General features: G+C 49.2%; 1 protein-coding gene across 5 annotated transcripts in view; it reads left to right on the top strand.

Moving 5' to 3' along the window:
• Positions 1-586: 586 nt before the first annotated feature.
• Positions 587-21,451, top strand: part of CTIF (cap binding complex dependent translation initiation factor) — a 272,016-nt gene continuing 251,151 nt past the window's right edge. For 4 of the 5 annotated variants that reach the window (XM_066246447.1, XM_066246446.1, XM_066246445.1 and 1 more), the window contains exon 1: positions 587-782. The gene's annotated coding sequence lies outside the window, so the exon portion shown is untranslated. Of the gene's footprint in view, positions 783-1,157; positions 1,265-21,451 lie in introns of those variants that run through there. The other variant, XM_066246444.1, reaches the window with a different exon arrangement.

Below are 21,451 nucleotides of genomic sequence, written 5' to 3'. Positions count from 1 at the left end.
CCCGCCCCTGCCATAGAGATGTTCAAATGTTAATTATAACATACGCATCTCAATAACAGACGGTAGTATTTAATGCAGCATTAATAACGCCACTTGGGCCGGCCAACACATACACAAAGCTCCCTTTTATCTGCCATTAGGACCGACTTTACACTTTAAGCGCCGAAGTTCTCATTCTTAAAAAGCATTCCTGTCCCGAAAACCCAACGTTTCCCCGCAAGCCTGGAACGCGCCTAAGCCCTGTTTTCCCAATGCAGAGGTCCGCACCCAAGGCCGCGCCAGCATCTGGGGGCGGTGGGCGAGGGTTTCGGCGTCGCCACACAGGGATATCTTGGATGCTCTGGCGGCATCTCCAGCGTCCCCGCGGCGTCGGGTTCTCCAGGGCCCGCCATCCGGGGAAAGAAAGACGAACTACATTACCCAGCAGGCCACCCGCCGCCCTCTTTCCTTTCAAGTCTTTTCACGTGGCCGGAGGGGAGGGCGGGGTCTAGACGTCACTCTCCAACATTCTCTTTCCCTGTGTCAGAGCAGGGATATATTTTTTTTCCTTCCTCTACTCCCTCCCCCCACCCGCCCCTCCCTCCCTCATTCCCTTCCCTCCCTCCCTCCCTTCCTTCTTGGCTGGGTTTGTGCGCTGGGGAGTCTGAACCCCTCCGCAGCCGGGACGCGCGGAACTCGAGGCAGGAGTCGGTTCTCCCGAGCCGCCTCCCTCCCTTCCCCTTCCCTGACCCCTTCCCCCACCCCCGACTCGGGCTCGGAGTGGCGGCCAGAGGAACCTCGAGGTGAGGATCCCCCTGTCTACCCCCCTCTTTTTATCACCTCAGCTTGCTGATCGATTTGGGAACCTGGGAGGAGGGTTGCGTGACGTGCGCGTGCTTATAGATAAATCCGGGAAAACCGCCCAAAACAATTAGCCTCTTCCCCCTCCCTGCGACTGGGGCAGCCTGGTGTCCGCGCTCATCCATGGTCCCCCTCCTTTCTGTCGACTACCTCACTCCACGTTCTCGCTACTCCCGAGGTTTGCCCCTTCTCTGCCGGGTGCTCCGCCCCGTGGGGAGGGGGTACTGAGGGTGCACGGCTGGAGCCTGGCTAGCGTTAGAGCTGCGCTGTGTAGCCGCTGTCATGTGCCGGGTTCCGACCCAGTGAGGAGGAAGAGAGCGAGCGTGATTCCTCTCCCTTTTGTTTTGAAGCCCGCATTTGCTGCATCAAGCAGTTGGCTTAGTAGCAGCCAAACTTGCAGCTGTTCTGACCGTGCTCTGCCGAGGTAGGAGCGCGGCTCCGAGTGACCGCTCCCAGCCGGAGGCTGCTGTCCTCGCGGTTGCTGGAGGGACCTCGAGAGAGTGTCTCCACGCCGCCCCTCCCTCCTCTGGTAACTGATTGTGTCTGTGGCAGCGGCCGTGTATGTGCGCGCCCGTCCCCCCGGGCGCGGGGATGGCTGTCGTCTAGACAGTCTGCACCCTCCCTCTGTCCCCGGTGAGCCAGCGGGCCGCGGGGGGAACGGGGGATGGGATCCACCGATTCGATGGATCCATTGCGGCTGCAGCTATGGACCTTCCCCACGGTGGTGATTCTGTTGGCTTTTTAAATTATTATTACTGTAGCTGCAGTGTAATAGGGCCCGGGGAATAGAACCGCCCAGAGAGTGGGGGTTAAGTTGACAGGCTCGCGGTGGAGAGCGACTCCAGCGACCGCGGGGTGGGCTCCGGCTCGGGTTTTTCAGGACGTAGAGCAGGTGACTTGTCCCGGAAGCCGGTCTTGGGGAGGGAGGTCAGGGGGCAGTGTCTCGGTCTGCGGCTGAGGTCTGGGGTTCCCGAGGGCCGCGTGCTGGAACCTGGAGGAGGTGTCACGGCGACCGCGCTACGGAGTTGAGTATGTCTCTCCCCTGGCGTTAAGAGACTAGCGGGGTTCTGAGCCCCTCATCTGGGCAGCGTTGACTATTTGGCTTCGTGGAGTTTGAAGGGTTGGGGTTGGGGGGCAGCCGTGAGCAGGAAGGGGGTGCGGCTTGTAAAGGGGAGGGAGGGCTGGCCGCTCCGTGTGCGACCCCACCCCCAGGAGTGAGGCGTCGCCTCCCCCGCCCAGCTGTTTGTGTGTGTACACACCTCGGGCATGTGTGCGTATGTGTGTGTGTGGAGGGGGGCACCGCAGCGTAGTAGGAACGCGTGTGGGTTCTGATCTCTGTGGAGATAGGTCCCGCCAGCCCCCTGGAGATCCTAGTTGAGCTCATAGTCCTGTGCGTCTGTGCGCGTGCAGGGTTACTTGGAAAGGGGGATCGTGAGGCTGTGAGCCCGGGGAGACCCTGGGGTTGCGTGTGGGAGGGGTTCTCAAGGGAGTCCCAAGACCCACGGTGCTGCAGGAGACCTGCAAAATCCCTATCTCCGTGTCTTCGAAGCCTCCAGATTCGGCAGAATGACTGCCTACTCCGCCTTGCTGGGGAGAGGGGTGGTCTGGCTGGGTCAGGCGAAGCCGCGGGGGGCGCGCGCGCATCGGGGGCGCGCGTGTCGCGCCCTCTCTCCCTCATTCTCGGGTTGACCCTTTCACGGAGGCGCTCAGTGGGTGCGCATGCCCGCACCCGCTGCCTGCCGCCACTGCGTTTACAGACCCTGGACGCTCTGCGCCCCCTCCCAATTTTTCATCCAGGGGGCAGTGCGGGCCAAAGACTGGCCAGCGGTCCCAGCCCGGGCCCAGCCTGGAGCTGCCGCCCTCGCCGCTGCTGGATGCCCAGACGCATGCCTTTGCCAGCTCTGCCCGAGCGGGCTCTGTGGAGGAAGGGTGGGGGGTGGGGTGGGGATTACCTCCCGGGCAAGGGGCCCACGTGCTAAGGAAGGAAGCTGTAAGAGCTGCCGGCTCCTTGGCTTGGCTTGGCGGCTGGAGGCTCCGGCGGGTGAAAGTGACACAGCAGGAGCCCCGCCTCTGAGCTAGAAGTGAGAGGAAGGAACCGCCCCGAGGGTGAGGAGGGGCCGCAGGCTGTCCAGCCTGGGCCCTCCAGCCAAACGCGCAGGTCTGTGCCCCAAACCTCAGGAATCCCGGTTGAGAGCATGTTTGCATCTCGGGAGGCAAGTGCCTGTTTTCAAGAATACCCAATTACACAAGAACAGAATGCACCGAACAAACCTTAGATGTTCATCCCCTCACAAGATGAACTTAGGTTGCCTGAGGAAACTCCCATTGAGTATTTGAAACAAGACTCGGTTTACACATGGATCACCTCATCTGCTGTGTCAGGTGTCTGTCCTGGATTTTGTACGCTCGGAGGCAGTCCTTTTGTATTGCATTCTGGGGTACAATGTCATCAGTGATTAACAGATTGCTAGAATAATAATGTTTGTATGACTTTCCAGGGTGATCCTTCTCCTTTGTACCATTGCATTCATTAAGAAGGTCCTGTGAAGTAGTGGGTGTTAACCCCATTTTACAGATGAGCACATTGAGGCTCATAAAGTGCCATGACTCAGTGGGAGAAGGGGTACTTTCCCTTCTTTGTGATTTCTCTTCTCAGCCAATGGCTTTTAGTTGAAATAGTGGCCACTTTTTCTCCTCAGAATAGGTCTTACCACCCCAGCAAGTTCTGAATCCCAAGAAAGAGGATAAATTAATGCTGGTAATTACCCTTTGTCAAAAACGCTTTTGATTTGCTAACAGTTCTAATGACAATAGCCACTAAAGGATAGAAGTCTGCATTGTTGTTGCTACTCATCTGAAAGTACCCTGTCGGTAAATGGTTATCAGTTTTGATACATCCAGTATATTCTAGAATCATACCTGCATGTAATAAATATGTATTGTACATACGTTTATGTAACACATGCCTATGTTTATATGGGTGCGTTAATGTAGTTCTTATTGGATCCAAGGTTTATTCTTTAGTTATTGGTTTCAAAACCATCAGGTTTAGAGTGTAGACCCCTGAGAAACCTTGGGAAGCCCCCCAAAAGAGCAGAGAGCTCCTACATGCATGTATGTGTTTCTCGGAGTTTGTGTACATGAAGGTTCTCAAACTCAGCCTGAATAAATAAATAAATAATCTACAATTTATTCCCAGATATATATTGAGCGCCTACCTATTTGGATAGCTTGAAGTGTATACAGAGAAAATTTGACATATGGCCCTGCTTGCCAAAAACACACTCTAACTGTGGAGATAAATTGAAGACTTCAAGTCCAACAAATGTTTATTAAGTACCTATCTTAGGCTAGATATGCTACTATGTTCGGGGCACACAAAGATGATATAGCAGAAACAGATCGGTTACAATGCCATAAACAAGTGATTCAGACCCTGTAGGAGGGAATAAATCATAAGTATTTTAGAGCACCCACCCTGGGACTTTGTCAACTTCTATACCATGGTACTTTCTGAGAGGGGAAATAATTTGGTTGCAAGGGACTCAAAGATGCCGGTTTCTATCCTAGAGCAAATTCAGAAGGAAGTAACAGAGGAAAAAGAGCCTAATGTCCCTTGTTAGCCTAAACTTCAGACTGTTTGGAAGCTCCCAGATAGGTCCAGAGGTGTTGTGTATCCTTCTGTGGAAGTTAAGCAGCTAGTGGGAAATGACCCTGAGGCCACCCACCAGCTTACTCTGCTGAGCAATGCGGAGCTCGCACATTGTTCTCCATGGTCCTGCCTCAGCTCTGCCGGGAAATGATGGGCTGTGATGGCTGTGGGCTATGCCTGAGTTTAGTGTCTAACAGGTATGTGTAGATGTTTTAATATGGGTCTGCTTTTTATCTGTTAATTCCCAAACTCACTTCTGGGTCCCTGACACTATCTTCCAACATATTCTCAATTATGGGGTCCACTGCCCTTATTTTTAAGGATCTGTTTGCTTTTCAGATCATGAAGGAGGAAGCAGGAGGTGGTGGTTAGGATGGAGAGAGACTCCTGTGCCCCCACAGAGTACAGGAGGCACAAACAGACGGGCAAATTGCAGTTTGGGGGAATTCTGCAAACGTAATGTTATTTCTGCATGGCTTTCCCAATGCTATGGCAGCCCTTTTCGATGTTCATTTATGGGCTCTACCCCTGGGTCTCACTGCTGACTCACTGGCCACCTGAGCTCAGCTGCTCACATTCGGGCTTTGCTCTTCTGCCCTCCTGCCTCATTCTGAACTCAGTTTAACTTAGAACAATGCTGTGATATAGTGCCTTCCCCCCTGAATTATCACCATGCTGACTATGGACATCTGCCTCTTATTTATGAACTAAACTCAGGCCTGAGCTGTGGTCAGCACAGGAGGAGAACAGAGACCCATCCTCAGATCCAAGGCACCTGGAGCTGGAAAGGCCCATTGATGAGCTGGGCCCAGAGGGATGGAATAACCTGCACAAAGAGGCCAGGAGCCCTTGGCAGAGGACAAGAAATCCTGGGGTTTTTTTTGTTTGTTTGTTTTGTTTTTAAAGTTTTTTTTTTTTAATTTAATTTTATTTTTTTTAATTTAATTTTTTTTAGTTTATTCATTTTTAGAGAGAAGAGAGAGAGGAGAGAGAGAGAGACAGGGGGGAGGAGCTGGAAGCATCAACTCCCATATGTGCCTTGACCAGGCAAGCCCAGGGTTTCGAACCGGCGACCTCAGCATTTCCAGGTCAACGCTTTATCCACTGCGCCACCACAGGTCGAAATCCTGGGTTTTTATGCCTCATCTAATCATCTTTATCTATACCATGGTACTTTCTGGGGGGAAAAAAGTGGGTTCTTACTCCCCAAAGGGAGAGGGATACATCTTCTTACCTCTCCTCTGGTTCCAGGAAAGGCTCTGAATTCTTTTTCTTTTTAAGTGAGAGGAGGGGAAATAGATTCCCACATGCTCCCCGACCGGAATCCATCTGACAGCCCCATCTGGGGCTGATAGTTGGACCAACTGAGCCATCTTCAGTGCCCAGGGCCAATGCTTGAACCATTGAGCCACTGGCTGTGGGAGGGGAAGAAGGAAGAAAGGGGAAGGGGTGGGGAAAAGCAGATGGTCACCTCTCTTGTGTGCCCTGACTAGGAATTGAACCCAGGATGTCCATATGCTAGGCCGCCGCTCTATCCACTGAGCCACCAGCCAATGCCTAGAATTCATCTTAATAGTCTGGAGATTGCTTTTCTTTGAGACTGACCTGGCCTTCCCTTCCCTATCTTTCATCTTTGGCATCCAGGGGCCTTCCAGCACTCTTAAGTTTGGCCTTGTGCTTTCCCTTCCATGGCAAGGTCCTCAGGAACCCCCTAGAAGTGTTTGCAAAGCTGTTATGCATGTGTATTTCTCTAGGAAGAGGACCCACAGGTTTCACTTGATTCTCACTTGACTCGAGTGAGGACAAAAACTACCAGGGTGGAAGTCATGCAGTGGCCAGAGGGTTGGTTGGCCCTGGAGACTGTTCTAATACTCGACACTTGATTGGGCTTGACACTTTGCAAAGTGTTTCACACAACTGACCTCATCTGTTTTTTATATAATAGTCCTGTGAGGCTGTTATCATTCTTCCCATTTTGCAGATGAGGGAACTGAGTCTCTGTAGTTCGTGACACTCCCAAGCTACAAGTATGTAGTAGAGCAGGGATCTGAACCCCGGTCTTCAGACTTCAAATCCACTGCTCAGGGCTGAGGTGGCCCAGTGTGTCACATCATCATTACAGTTTTGTGAGTAGAGGGGCTTGGACTTTTCAGAACTTCTTTATGTCCATTGTTGGCTCATACCCAGCATGGAGCCAGACCCAAATGTTCATTTACCCAAGGGGGTGGGTTGGATCAAGTATGGGAGGCAATTACCATAGCAGTGGTCTGTGGCCAGTTTGGGGTGATTTCATGGAAGAGGTGAATTGGGAAGTAGGTCTAGGGTTGTGGCGGACCTGAAGGAGGTTTTTTGGCTGGGGCAATGGCGGAAAAGTGCTAATGGGGGAATCGTGGGTGTTTGGCCTGGGAGTGGAGCAGACTGATGGTGGTTCGGCGGATCATCTCGTAGTCAGAAGGAGGTTTTTACTAGGACCTCATTACCAGAGCCTGGGGCTGCAATAGCGAACAGGCCCAGCCCCCCTGCCTTCAGGGAGCCCGCTGTCTTGCCAGAGAGATAGACACCTACAGAATTAATTCAGTGTGGTGAGTGCAAACAGTTAAATTCTGAATGGTGCAGTGCATGCAGTGGTAGGTGGAGAAAGGGCCTTGCCGCAGCATGTACAAGGGGCACCTGATCTAACCTCACGATCACCGAGGCTTCCTAAGGGAGATAACGCAGGAGCTGCATTGGAATTGATGAAAGTGCGTCTGAAGTGGAGAAAGGCGAAGGGCCTTCAGGGCTAGGAACAGTGTGTACAGAGGTGTGGAGGCCCGAGGCCACTGGGAATCGGAAGGGGCAGAAGCAGTGAGGTTGAGTGCAGGGGCAGAGAGGCAGACAGAGCTCAGATCTGCGGAGCTCTGGGAGCCTAGCTGAGGACCGGGGCTCTAGCAGCAGGTAGAGCATGGAGGACGGGGCTGTAAGCAGAGTGGAGGCCTGCGGCCATGGATCAGACCAGGAGCTGGGCGGCTGCAGGCAGATGAGGAAATGGCAGGCTCCAGGCGGTGTTCAGGTCACAGGGGATGAGGCCTGGAACCAAGGGCCGTGCGTTTGGGGATGGAGAAAGGTTATATACTTAAAAATACTGAGAGACTCAAGTCTTCAGTGATTGCTTAGCTTTGAGGGATAGGGGAGGAGTCCCAGGGCCTCCCAGGCTTCTAGCCTCACTGGTAGATGGCAGCCTCTACCCAGGTGTGACCTTCTGGTTGCTGGAGCAGGTCTGCTAGGTTTTGGGTGAGACGAGGATTGTGTGGAGTTCAGTGTGAGATGCGTTGAATTTGAAGCGCCGGTAGGATAGTTCAGTGGTGCCGTCTTACAGATAACACGATCTGTAGGGTAGAAGCCTGAGGAAGCAGTGTGGGCAGGAGCCACGGCCCTGGGGGTGGGGACGGGTCTGCCGCTGCGTGGACTGTGGTGGGCTGCTGTGGGCTATAAGAGGAGAGCTCTTCTTCTCATTGGCAGAGAGTCCTTTGTCACGCCGCACGCCGCTGTCATCAGGGAAGCCAGGCAGGGATGCTGTGTCATGCTAAGGGTCCAGCTGGCAGAATCCGGCGACAGCCAGCAGTGAGCTTCAGCTGGAAGTATTAGCGTGAGTTAAGGGACAGACGTGTTCATTTCTAACATCCATTGTGAGCAGGGCGCTGTCCTAGGCCCTGGGGGCCTGAGTAAAGGACAGGGAAGATGTAGAGCAGCCAGTCTAGCTGGGATGTGGACATATGAAGCCACTAAAAGACTCTAACAACCTGGGCAAAGAGTAGAGTGCAAATTAAATAGAAGGCAGGGTTTTTCTCGTCCTGCCGTACTGCATTTTTATAGAGCCGATATGTTTTAGGCTGAGCTCCAAAGCTTTTCAGTTTTGAACCTTCAGGGCCTAAGCTCGTGCCTGGTGCATAGTAGGTGTTCAGTCTAAGTCTGTGGTTTTGCAGGAATGTGAACAACCAATTGTTTGGGGTGGGAGGTCAGCCAAGGAAGGTTCCGTGAACAAGTCCGAAGAGGGTATCCTAACAGTGATTTAGAATATTTTTAGTACCACAGTGGAGTAACAATCTTGAAAACCTTCCAACTGCCAAGTACCTAAAAATGCTGTGTAAAATATAACTAGCATCCTTTCAAAGAAAAGCTGAACTCATAAGATGTAAGGAAAAACCAGGGGATTCAAAAGAGATTGTGGACAGGAAGCTTGTGCATATGCTAGGCCAGTCCTGGGGGGGGAGGGCGTGAGTGAGGGTGTGAGGGGTGGTTACTGGGTTCAGACCCAAAGGGGCTTGAGTCCTGATAACATCTCCTGCAGGGCCAGGGTGAGACTCAGGGCTGGAGCAGGGAGCACTGCCTGAAACGGGCCCCTACCAAGGTTTGCACGCTTGGAGAAAGGACAGACTAGACGTTAGCCCATTGGTGCACATGGAGAAAGGACAGACTAGACGTTAGCCCATTGGTGCACATGGAGAAAGGACAGACTAGACGTTAGCCCATTGGTGCACAAGGGCCAGGGGGTGGGGTGGGGAGCTTGAGAGTCTTGGCCTGGATGTGGGGTGGGGAAAATGTCTTCCCTGGAAACTCCAAAAGTTCAGGCCTGCTTTGCCTTTGGATGTGGTCCTGAGGTTCCCAAGAAGAGGAATTAACAAAAAGCCTCTGGGGACCAGGGTCCTCCAGCCTGTGGTCTCTAGGTTCTCTGGTAGCCAGGAAGATGTTGGGCTCTTCACCGTTCACAGACTTGGGTCTCAGCCTTGGCAAGATGCTGCAGGACCTGGGTGGCCCGAGTGAATGAGGAGGAGGCGAGAAGCCTTGTCTGAAACCTTTTAAAGGGCCCGTAGGACAACTGTACCCTGGCGGAGGCGTTTGCAGGGCTGTGTGAGGGCGTTGGTCCTGCCCTGAGACTTCGCCTCTTAGCAGAAGCCTGCAGGCAAGCCACCAGCAAGGCCAGAATGTCCTCCCCTGAGTTTACGCAGGCTAGGTACTTCCAGATGGGGCCTCTGTCCAGGTTCCCGCTGAAGGTGCCAGCTGCTACTTATGCCCCAGGCAATGCTTCACACTGGCTCCTCAGGCTAAGAGTCTTGAGTTCCTATCATTTCAAACTGGGAAGACATCTTAGAGGTCACCTAGATGTGGTGACCTCTGTGTGGCGGTCCTGACTACATCAGCACTTGCTCAGATGCTTCCCACGGCCAGCCAGGAGTGTACTGCCTCTCTTACCAGAAGGCTTTTGCAGCTGGAAGGGCTTCTGAGCCTCAGCCACTGCCCAGCCGTTTCTGCCCACAACCCCTTGGCTGTTAGGAGAGACGCCTTCCAGGCCTTTTACTATCCTGATTGCTTCTGACAGAGGGGCCTTAATTTGACAAGCTAAGATTCTGTGACAATCCAGCCAACTTCTAACTTACTTAGCACAGAAGGAGCTTTTGGAGATTAGATGTAAGGCTAGCTGAGCTGGTTGCATAGATGCAGTCTGTGATATAGAAGTTTTGAGAAGCTTTGGCTCAGGGCTTTTCAGATTACCATGAAAGAAGCAACAGTATACACTGCAAGTTCTTTCCTCCAACACCCAGAATACATTTTGGCTTATGAGTAAGAGACTTAGGAATCCAGTGTTTATTTAGTGTTTATTATGTGCCAGGCACAACGCTAGGCATTATCTGTTTGCCTCACGGAATAAAAGTGACTTCCCTGTAGGAGAGAAACAGAGAGGCAGAGACGTGGAGATGCCTAACTGTAGCAATGACAATTGAGCCTGAAGTTATTCAGAAGGAATGTGTGTGGTTCCATCCAGACTGAGCGGAGCTGACATTCCAGTGCTGTTCCCTTATAGGGCCTCCCCTGGGGCATGATCTCAGTGTGGCTGAGGGAGGACCAACAGGTCTTGACCATATTTGCGGGACACTCACTGAGATGCTTTCGATTTTAAACCGTGAGGACAAGATGGCTTCCTGGAGAATCCACATCTTGGTGTGTCCAACTAGGAGGGTGTTCACAATCAAAGTGTTTTTAGGAGCATGCTATATATCTGGCTCTTGGGGTTGGTGTGCAGGGCCCTGGGCTTTCTGTTCCTTTGCATCTATAGGATCATCGGTGTCAGGGGTCATCTCTTCATGAGGTGCCATGACAGGTGATGGGAAGGACGGATTGCCTTTGCAGCGAGGTTGCATCGGCCAGGGGGACGCAGTGTGTGCACTGCCAGTTTTCACAGTACCCTGTGTAGACCGCCCGTGGTAGGGAGGGCCAGGGATGCTGGGAAGGCACCCAATTTCTCCTCTTCTCCCTCCAAAAATTGTTCCTCGTTCTTACATTGTGCTGGTTTGCCTCAATTCCTTAGCGCAGGGGTCGGGAACCTTTTTGGCTGAGAGAGCCATGAACGCCACATATTTTAAAATGTAATTCCATGAGAGCCATACAACAACCTGTGTACATTATGCGTTATCCAATAAAAATTTGGTGTTGTCCCGGAGGATAGCTGTGATTGGCTCCAGCCACCGGCAACCATGAACATGAGCGGTAGGAAATGAATGGATTGTAAATACATGAGAATGTTTTAAATTTTTAACGTTATTATTTTTTTAATTAAAGATTTGTCTGCGAGCCAGATGCAGCTATGAAAAGAGCACATCTGGCTCGTGAGCCACAGGTTCCCAACCCCTGCCTTAGCATAAGGCCCTCGCCCCGTTAACCTTTGGTTCAGTTTAGCGGCTGTGCGTCAGACGCCTGCTGTACACCAGGGGCGTCCGAACGAGGGGAGATGGATTCTGGGGAACACGGCAGGGCCCGTGCCCCGTCTGCATCACGGTGGGGGGAGGGGAGACATAATGCCTTGTGCTGGTTAATGTGGGTGTACCGGTAGGAGGGAGAAGGGTGCCGAGGCAGCCAGAGGGGACCGACTTTTTGTGAAAAAGGTGACGTGTTTGAAAGTGAAGGCAGTGCTATGACTAGTGATGCCAGGACACAGATGTAAACTGGGTTGTCCCGGACAAATGAGCGCTCATGGTTACATGGACCAGAGAGGGTGTATGCCCGTGGGTCACACCTGACACTGTTATCATTGGCACTGCAGGATGCACATGGGGAGATGGGGGGAGGGGCTCTCCCACAAGAGAAACCAGCATCTGTTTCCTCATTTTGTTTAGGAACTAGAGAGGAAAGTATTATCCGTGGGGACTCAGCAGTCTGTCAGGACTCAGTTTCCAGCCGCAGTGTTCTCTCTGGCACCTCTCCGTCATCTCAGGTTGGGGGTTGGAGATGGATGTTTGGAGTGATGAAACCACCTTACAGGATATTGGCTGTTGACCAGAGAACACTGGACTAACAGTACCTTAACAAACAAGGCATTTGTAGACTCACCTAGCCAGAAGTCTGAAGACAGGGATTCTAGGGTTGGTGAGTTCAGTGGGTCACTAATAATTTCAAGGACTCATTCTAACCTTCTCGGCTACCATTTCTGGCATATTGGCCTCTGTCCTCAGAGTTGTCACCTGTAGTCACAGCATGGTTACCACTGCTCCAGATGTCACATTCTCATGTAATTGTATCAGAAGACAGGCAGGAAGATGAGTTTCTCCTTGTGTCTTAATTTAGCAGGGAGGGAAAATTTTCCCTGAATCCCCCCCCCCCCACTAAAATTTCCATCCAGACCTATTGGAAAAAAATGGGTCAATAGCTCTAGTGGAGTCTTGGTGTTTTCTGCCTCATCTGTAGGAAGAGGTGGGTTCTGCTTGTAGGGAAGTGGGGGGGGGGAATGATATTGGATAAACAATAATTAACATTTGCCTCGTCAAATTATAATATGATTTCAGTTATTTATTTGGGGAAGTGTTGCTTTATTGAGACAAAACTTTTTATACAACATAATTAAGGTTAAAAAAAAACAACCCAGTCACTGGCTCTGGCAACCACTGATCTGCTTTCTTTCACTATAGTTTTGCCTTTTCTAGTTATTATTTCTTAACCCACAGGCAGTATTGAGGCTTGGGATTCCAGGTGTCCCATGATGGACTCTTACATGGTCTCAGTAAGTGGGTTCTATGTCCCCTCCCCCAGTAGTCCCTCCCACTTTCCTGCCACGGGGGCCAGGTAAAGAACCCCAGCAGGCAGAATTGTCCAGAGGGAGAGAGCATATGTGGCTGGTGGCCTGGACATCAGGACTGGAGATGCCCCAGGGGCTGAGGGTCTGGCTGGTCAGTGGCAGACAGCAGTCACCCTTGCAGGTGACCATGGAGATTGAAAGAGGAAATTGCTTCTCAGAGTGGCTTGGACACCTTTAATGTAGCAGAGTCAGTTCTCTTGCCCATGCTGATTGGGAATTCTGGCCCTAGCCTAGGGGATGCAGGCCATGGGAAAATGGTAGTGGACAGCAGCTTCCCTTCCCTAGACCACCATCCCCTTCATACAGACAAATAGCCCAGGCCACGTGTGACCACCCAACAACCCCCTGGGGCAAACCTGCCCCCTCTAAACTTTTCTACACTCTCATCACACGGTCACTGTTACTTCCTCTTCCACCCCAGCATTTGATGCGTAAAGCTTCATGGCATGGAGCACTCTCCATCACCCCCATCATTCCTCGATCCTTGTCTGATTTGTTATCTGACATCATGAGCACCTTGAAGGTATTAACCCAGTCAGGTCATCTGTGGATTTCCCATAGGGCTAAGACAGTGCTGGCCATAGGATCCATGCTCCATGAAAAAATTTTTAAGCAAAGTGCATATTTATAGAATGAAGAGTAGCACTTGCTCATTTTGGACACTGTCCAGATTTAGAACCAGTTCAGTGTGGCCCAGCACAGTGCTGTAGGTGAGGATTCATGGATTTCTACTTACAAGGTGGGGCAAAAGGTGGTTCACAGTTGTATGTGAAACATTTTATTCTGTATTATTATCTATCAATTTTTGTATTATTTTCTATATGAACAACTGTAAACCTACTTTTTCCCCACCCTGTATCTCTTTCCTAAAGAAGAATAAAGGTTGCCCTGGCCAGTTGGCTCAGTGGTAGAGCATTGGCCCAGCATGTGAATATCCTGGGTTCGATTCCCAGTTAGGGCACACAGGAGAAGTGACCATCTGCTTCTCCATCCCTCCCCTTCTTGCTTCTCTCTCTCTCTCTCTCTTCCTCCCCTCCTGCAGCCATGGCTCAATTGGAGCAAGTTGGCCCCGGGTGCTGAGGATGGCTCCATGGTCTCCACCTCAGATGCTAAATGGCTCTGGTTGCAATGGAGCAAGGGCCCTAGATGAGCAGAGCATCGCCTCCTAGTGGGCTTGCTGGGTGGATCCTGGTCAGGATGCCTGCGAGGAGTCTCTCTCTCTCTCTCTCTCTGCCTCCCCTCCTCTCACTGAGATAAAAAAAAAGAAGAAGAAGAAGAAGAAGAAGAAGAAAGGTACCCCACCATACTGTTATGGGTTGAATTGTATTTCACTCCCCTCCCCACCAAAAAAAAAGGCATGTTGAAGTCCTCACCCCCAGGACCTCAGATTGTGACTGTATTTGAAGATGAGGCCCTTAAAGAGGTAAAACAAGGTCCTAAGGGTGGGCCTTAATACACTATGACTGATGTCCTTAAAGAAAGAGGAGATTAGGACACAGAGTAGACTGCCAGCTCTGAGTGGGAGGACAGAGCCAGAGGGCAGCCAGCTGCAAGCCAAGGAGGAAGTCCTTAGGAGAAACCAACCCTGTGGTATGTTAATCTCAATGTCTAGCCTCCAGCATTGTGAGACGATGTGTTTCTGTTGTTTAGGCCCCCCAGTCTGTGCTATGCTGTATGGTAGCCGGGCTACAGACTCAGGCCCGTATGACTATAAAATCCTGAGCTCCCTGCTCTGCAAGCTGCTGTGTTTGGGCACTGGGAGAGATATCTGTCAATTTATGGATTGAACAGGTGGTAGTTCTCCAAAAACCCTAGGGCAATCCCATAATAACTCTACAAACCTAACATTTGTGAAGTATTACAGTATTAAAGTGCTTAGTGAGCATTTCACATGTTTTACCTTAATTAGCCTTCACAGCTTCTATTTTATGGATGAGAAGAGGAAGGCACAGAAAGGTTAAGTAATTTCCCCTAGGTCACACAGCTGGCCAGTAGCTTAGCCCAATTTGCTCCAGTTTTGCCTCTTACCTATCACACACAGGGATTGTCAAGTCGTGCTGAGGTCTCCTTGTGGTGACCTGGGAAGGTCACCAGTCTTTGGTCTGTTATAATGCCACCAAGGTGATCTTGGGCAAGTCACTTCATGTCTTGATGTTTCTTCCTCAGTGACCTCAAGGATTGGATAAGGTATTAGTGAAGGTCCCAATCGCCTCTTCCTGAGGTACTCAGTGCCAGGCCTCTGAGGCACAGCGGGGAAGAATCCCTATGATGTCATCTTCAACATTTGCCTGCATTTAAGGTAGCAGATCTGGGTCGGCCAATTAGGCCGCCATGACCTATGGTTTGGCAGTTTGTTCTTTCCTGGTAAAACTGACTTTTTTTCAGTAAGGTAGAAATTATCCCTACCTGATGCCAGGCCATGTTCCAGGTCTTTTATGGCTGCGGGCTTCCGGTTACGACTGCGGAAGGGTGTGGGGAAAGGGTTTCTGGAGAGTGACGTGATGTGTTTCCTTCCTCTGGGTAAAACAGACATGGTTGATGGCAGCCTCATTCAGGTCAGAGAGAAACTGGCCATGGGGGCAACGAACCTCGAGAGCCCAGATTGAGCCACAGACCTCTGTGTCTCCAAGTCACCTTGTTTCCATTGCCCGTGAAACCCAGGTGGATGGCAGGTGATGTTGAGGGCGAGGAGAGGGGCGTGGGTGGTCCGGGAGTCCAGACACGGAAAACAGGGCAGTAAGAGCAAGGAGAAGGTTGGCTGGGCCCCTGTGGGCGCTCTCGGGGACTTGGCTTTAAACCTCCAGCAGTCTAGCTTCTGGTTTATCCCCACAGGGTTTTAGTGATTTTAGTTACCTCATTAGGGCCAAGTTTACTTAATGTATCTGTAATAGATTTCAGAGCCAGAAAAGTGCTAGAGTGTCAAGATCCTAGCTCCCCAGCCACCTGCTTGTGACCTCAATAGCTCGAATCCTGAGCTCTCTGGCTCCAGCATTCTGCTGGCCCGGAAGAAGGAGGCCGGCTGGATGCTTCTGCTCACAGTGGGTGAAGAGACACTGAACCCTCCTGGTTGTCCCTTAGCATCTTTGTTCCTGCTTCGGTCGGCAGCCCCAGGGGTTATTCCTCCTGGCATTCTTGAGAGGCGACTAGAAAGCTGGCCAGGACAATTGGATGCCTCCAGTGGGGACACTGAAGCAAGAAAAAGCAGGCGACTTGGCCAAGGTCACATACCACACTTGCCAGTGAGAAAGAAAATTAGGGCGGGTTCTCTATTCTGTAACCGCCACCTCCGCCCCATTCTGCCTTAAAATATGGCATTCATACTACTGATGGAGTTTTGGCTGATTTATAGTTGAATGCCTATAAACTTGTAAAACATTTAAAGCCATGTACCTATTCAAATGTGCATTAAAAACAAAACTTATGATTTCATTATTGCTTAGCAGGAAACTAAACTAATTTGAATAAAAAGTCAATACAAGGTCAAAGATAATATTACAACTGATACACAGATATGACAGACAACACCAAACAAAGTGCTGATTTTTAGGAAATGCAGCATAAGCAAGTTTGGGTTGGGCTTATGTCACTTGGCACTGGAAACATTTTGAATAATACATGTCCAATTTCAGCTCAAGGCTACCTCTTTTCATGTAACAAATACGGGTTCCTAAATATTTATTTACATATAACTTTTATACATGTGATTGTAATTTGAATTTACAAAAGGTAGTCATTACCTGATGACAACCTAGTAAATATTTTTGTAAAGCAAAGACTTCTTTTATATAATGTCCAGTTTTTTTTCTAAAGTACCTGTTTAGCAAATTTAGACTTTTAAACCATAACTTCTGTTATCCAGGATTTTGATAGCCAGAAATTTCTTAATCAGTGCTTAATTACTTCAGCACACTAAGAGTTAATATATGTTAGAAAGATCATCTTAGCAGCAAATGTGCTACATGAAAGAGTGTTTGATTTGACAGCCATTCTCCCAATGATAAATACTCTTACCTAAAGTTAATAACTAAGGGTAAACCTGGCAAAATTTTGCTACATAACTCAGATGGTCTTGAAAAGTTATGTTGGTCTTGAGCCAACTACTTGTAACTCAGCATTTTAAGCCAGAATTTTCTCTTCCATATCATGAGTATTTTGGCCATATTTTCTGAACCCTAAATTAGGATGTGCATTTGAATATTTGCAATCAGGACTTCTCCCAACCGTCATCATACATCTGGGTCGGGTCTTGGTCTCGCTCTCAAATTCATGGATGTGTTCCTAACAACTCAGGACAAAATTATTTCTGAATGATAAAAATATTGGCCCTGCCTTCAGATCCTCCTGAGATCTACTTTTCTTTCTAATTTTGCCCCAAATTTCTTAGCTTCTTACAGTTCTGCCCCGAATATGCAGTGTGTGTTGGTTTCCACACCACCAGGCAATTCTCTGACACCAGCCGGGTGTTCCACACCTTGACTCAATTCTGATGACCCATCCCTACTTCAGATGCCACTTACAAGTCCAAATTGTCACCTGTGCTTCTGGCTATAGATGGGAGGTTCCAACCACTCCCTCCTTGGGTTCAGTTAACTTGCTAGAATGGCTCCCAGGACTCAGGAATATTTTACTTAGTAGATGACTAGTTTATTATAAAAGGATATATAACTCAGGACCAGCCAGGAGCGTCCCCTCAAACATACCACTCACCTCTATACCTTTACATGTTCACCAACTGGAAGCTCTTTGAACCCCTATATTTTTGCATTGTTATGGAGACTTCATTACATAAGCATGAGTGAGTCGATCATTGGCAATTGGTGATTGAATTGAATCTCCAGTCTCTCTCTTCCTCTGGATGGAAGTCAAGGGGTGGGACTAAAAGTTCCAACCTTTCAATCATGTGCTTGGCTCTCCTGGCAACCAGCCATAGCATCTTTAGGTGCTTTCCAAAAGTTATCTTATTAACATGAACCCTAGTGGAAAGGAATGTGTTATGAATATCAAGACACCTTTATAGCACTCATAAGTTTCAAGGGTTTTAGGAGCTCAGTGTCAGGAGCAATCAAAGATAAATTTCTTACTACAAATCTCAATATTACAGTCCTTTATTTATATAACAGAATGTTGAATCTGGGGCCTACATTCTCACCCCATCTCCCAAGTTTCTAACAAAAGAATATTTTCTTTTGTTACGTGTAGAAGCAGATAGCTCTGTGACCTGAGCAAATGATTGAACTTTAGAACACTGACCGTTGTTTCTTCTCCATGTGGGCTTTTTCACGGGCTACTTGGGCTTCCTCAGAGCATGGTGGCTGATTTCTGAAAGCGAATGACCCAAGAAACAGGAAGCAGAAGCTGCTGATTCCTTAAAGGCTTGGCCTGGAAACTGCTCAGTGTCATGTCCAAACACCGTTGGTCAAGAGGTCACCAAGTCCAGGTTCCAGGGGAAGGGGTGGAAACCGGGTTTCTTGGTGAGAGGAGTGTCAGTGATTTGGGGGGCCATTAGAACTGGTCTCACAGAAAGGGAGCATCACTCCTTCTCATAGACCTTCGCTGAGGTATAGATTTTATTTTCTACTTGCAGTCTTTTATGGAGGGATGAAAAAGAAATGTCTATAAAACCCCATTTGTATCATTTGAACTCAGTTATATTTAGTAAAATGTTTTGTGTGACATCCCTTTTATACACTGCTCCCAAAAATTAGAGGATCAGGGAATTTGCAGATACTCCAGTACTTTCAGCCTTTTGTATACTGCATTTTCACCAATGAAATAAAAGTTGGTTTTGCATCTCATTTGCATAATCAAACAGTTTACTTTGACTTATCATTTGCTTTTCTGATGTTTTGTTTAATTTAAAAAAAATCAAATGCTTTTTTTATGGCTTCATATTTATTTTGAAATATCCCCTAATTTTTGTGAGCAGTATATTTTAATTATTTAACAAGTAGCATTCCCTTGTCATGAGTTGTGGGGGGCTTCAGTTAGTCCAACGATTCTCACCCTGTGGGTCGCGACCCCTGTGATTTGGTCGTTAGACCCCCACCAAAACCGATGGCTTTAGGCGACCCCTGTGTTTTGGTCGTTGGACCCCTGCCGGGGTCGGGACCCACAGGTTGAGAACCGCTGAGCCAGTCAGTCACTCCCAGAGTTGGCAGAAATACAGAAGTGTTGCCCCTGGCCTTCCTGGTGGGCATCTTCTCCCCTGCGGGGTCAGCCACAGATCCTGGCCTTCTCAGAGTAACTCCACTTTGGCAAGACCCTGTGCTGGCTGTTGGGGGTGGCTACAGAGCTGAGTCGGGAGACGCCTGCCCCTGAGCCCCAGCTGCTGGGAGCCCAGGGTTTGTCTCATAGATGGAAAGTGCTGGCTTCTGTGTCACATTTTTTCAGGGGGTCTTCTTCAACTGGCAGAACACAGTGGCCGTGTGTCTGTTGGGAATGGAGTGCGGACTGTACCTTTGTATCCCTTTCTGGGGCTCTTGGTTTGAGAATGTGCCCTCGCCTAGGACAACAGGCACCTGCATTCTAGTGATGTCAGGTAACTCCCTGCTCAGTGCCTCATCTGTAAAATAGGAAATTTGGTCCAGGCTAGGGGTTGGCACACTGTGGCCCCCAGCCCCGTGCCTGTTTTCCTAAACAGCTGTTACTGGAGCCCAGCCCAGCCGTTGCCTTGTACGTGTCTGTGGTCGCCTGTAGCTAAGGGCAGCAGAGATCGGGTGGTCCACAAAGCCCAAAATATTTACTCCCTGGCCCTTTACAGAAAGCGTGTGAATAATTGTCTTTTTAGCTTCATTTTAGCCATAGAGTTCTTTCTTCAAATAACTTAATTTTATTCACCAGTAAATCAATTCTTTTAATATTTACCATGTGCCAAGCACTGTACTAAGTGCTTTAAAATTATTCACTGATTCAATCTTTATAAAAACCATGTGAGAGGGGTATTATTTATTTTATTTTATTTTTCAATTACACTTTATATTCAATATTATTTTGTATTAGTTTTGGCTGTACAGCATAGTGGTTAAACAATCATATATTTTACAAAGTGTTCCCCTGATATTTCTAGTACTCACTTGGCACTGTACATAATTATTACAATATTATTGACTGTTCCCTATGCTGCACTTCCCATTCCATGACTGTTTTGAAACTATCAATCTGTACTTCTTAATCCCTTCACCTTTTTCATCCATCCTCCTCAACCCCCGTCCCTCCTGACAACCATCAGTGTATTGTCTGTATCAATGAATCTGTTTCTGTTTAGTTTGTTTTGTTCTTCAGGTTCCACATATATACTGCTCACAAAAATTAGGGGATATTTCAAAATGAATATGAAGCTATAAAATATCCCCTAATTTTTGTGAGCAGTAAGTAAAATCATATGGCATTTATCTTTTTCTGTTTGACCTATTTCACTTAGCATAGGAAGATGGGTATTATTATTACTATCACTATCATTTTAGAGGAGAGAAATTGAGACAGTAAACAGAAAGGTTAAGCAACTTGTCTAGGTCACACAGCTACTAAGTGAGAAAGGCCAGATTTGAACTCAGCAGTCCAACTCCAGAGTTCTTACCCGTTGCTCCATGCTGCCACGCACTCTTGGCTTGATGTGAAACTGGGTGGGTGGGGTGGCTGATTGGAACTGATCTGGGCATGGTCAGCATCTTCCCCTCATTCCCTGGATCCCCTTCTGCAGCCCCCAGGACCTGCAGGGCCATAATTGACAACCTTGCAGGGGTCGTCAAACTTTTTATAAAAACCGCCCATTTTTGCAGAGCTGGTAGACCTGGTCCCTATCGCCTACTAGTGGGCGGTCCAGCTTTCATGATGGGCCAATCGCAGCGCTGTTTGGTTGCACGGTAGGGACCAGGTTGACCAGCACTGCAAAAGTGGGTGGTTTTTATAAAAAGTTTGATGACCCCTGGCCGGGTTAGCAAATTTGTAGGGTCCTAAGCTTGTAGAGGGGACCTTAGCTTATTTGGTTTCTACAAGATAATTGATCCTGGCTTTTGGGAACTCAAGCAGGCCTAGAACTGCAGAGAGCACTGCTCCCGGGGAGTGAGGACTCCAGAAAATACCGCTTCTAGATGATCATAATCATACCAATAAAAGTGAGTGCTCGGAGTCCAAGGTCCACATTTCAGAACAGTAACTGGAAGAGGCACCTTTCAATTAATTGCAATGCCCCAAGCAAATATTAAATCCTGTAAATCTATGTGGAGGCAGTTCCCTTGGCCAAAGTGATTTACTTCAGAACCAAGCCATAAAGTTCAGCAAGGGCTGACTTCCCACATTCAACGTCACCTCCGCAGCTCCCTCCTACCGATAACCCTAAATCAGTCCCGCCTTCTCTCCACCGGAACTGAGAGATTAGTGGCAGCATTTGTTGAGGAGGTGGGCTTCTGGGGCTGCAAATAAGGGTTCTTGGGGTCTTCCCTATATGCAGACTAGCTGTCTTGTCTGAGTCCCCCTTTCCCATTAGGGGAAATCTTAGAGCATGAGCTACAGCCTTCCCCTCCCCTTGGGGCTGAGCTGCTTCCAGGAGCAGGAGAGGGGAGGGTGACTCACTTTTACTGCCGGTGGAAGGCTGACCTTGATCGTGGTGGTGGTTTGAAGGTGACTGAGATCTTGTGGAGTTTATTCTTTGGTGTTTTGGCTGCTGTCCACCGTGGTACCTATTCAAGTTAGTTATTTAAGAGGATTCCTGATTCCTGGGAGACCCGCCTCCCCTTCTGGCCCATGGGCCCTCTGCCCCATAGATACAGAGGTTTCCTATTCTGAGGTTTGTGCCTCTTCTCCTAGGTTTGTGTCTCTGCCTGCCTCAGTGGGTGCTTCAGACCCCCTTCACCCCC

The sequence above is a fragment of the Saccopteryx bilineata genome, chromosome 11, assembly GCF_036850765.1.
Source record: "Saccopteryx bilineata isolate mSacBil1 chromosome 11, mSacBil1_pri_phased_curated, whole genome shotgun sequence".
In the NCBI taxonomy this organism is placed as follows: domain Eukaryota; kingdom Metazoa; phylum Chordata; class Mammalia; order Chiroptera; family Emballonuridae; genus Saccopteryx; species Saccopteryx bilineata.
This window is presented reverse-complemented; position numbering and strand designations above follow the sequence as displayed.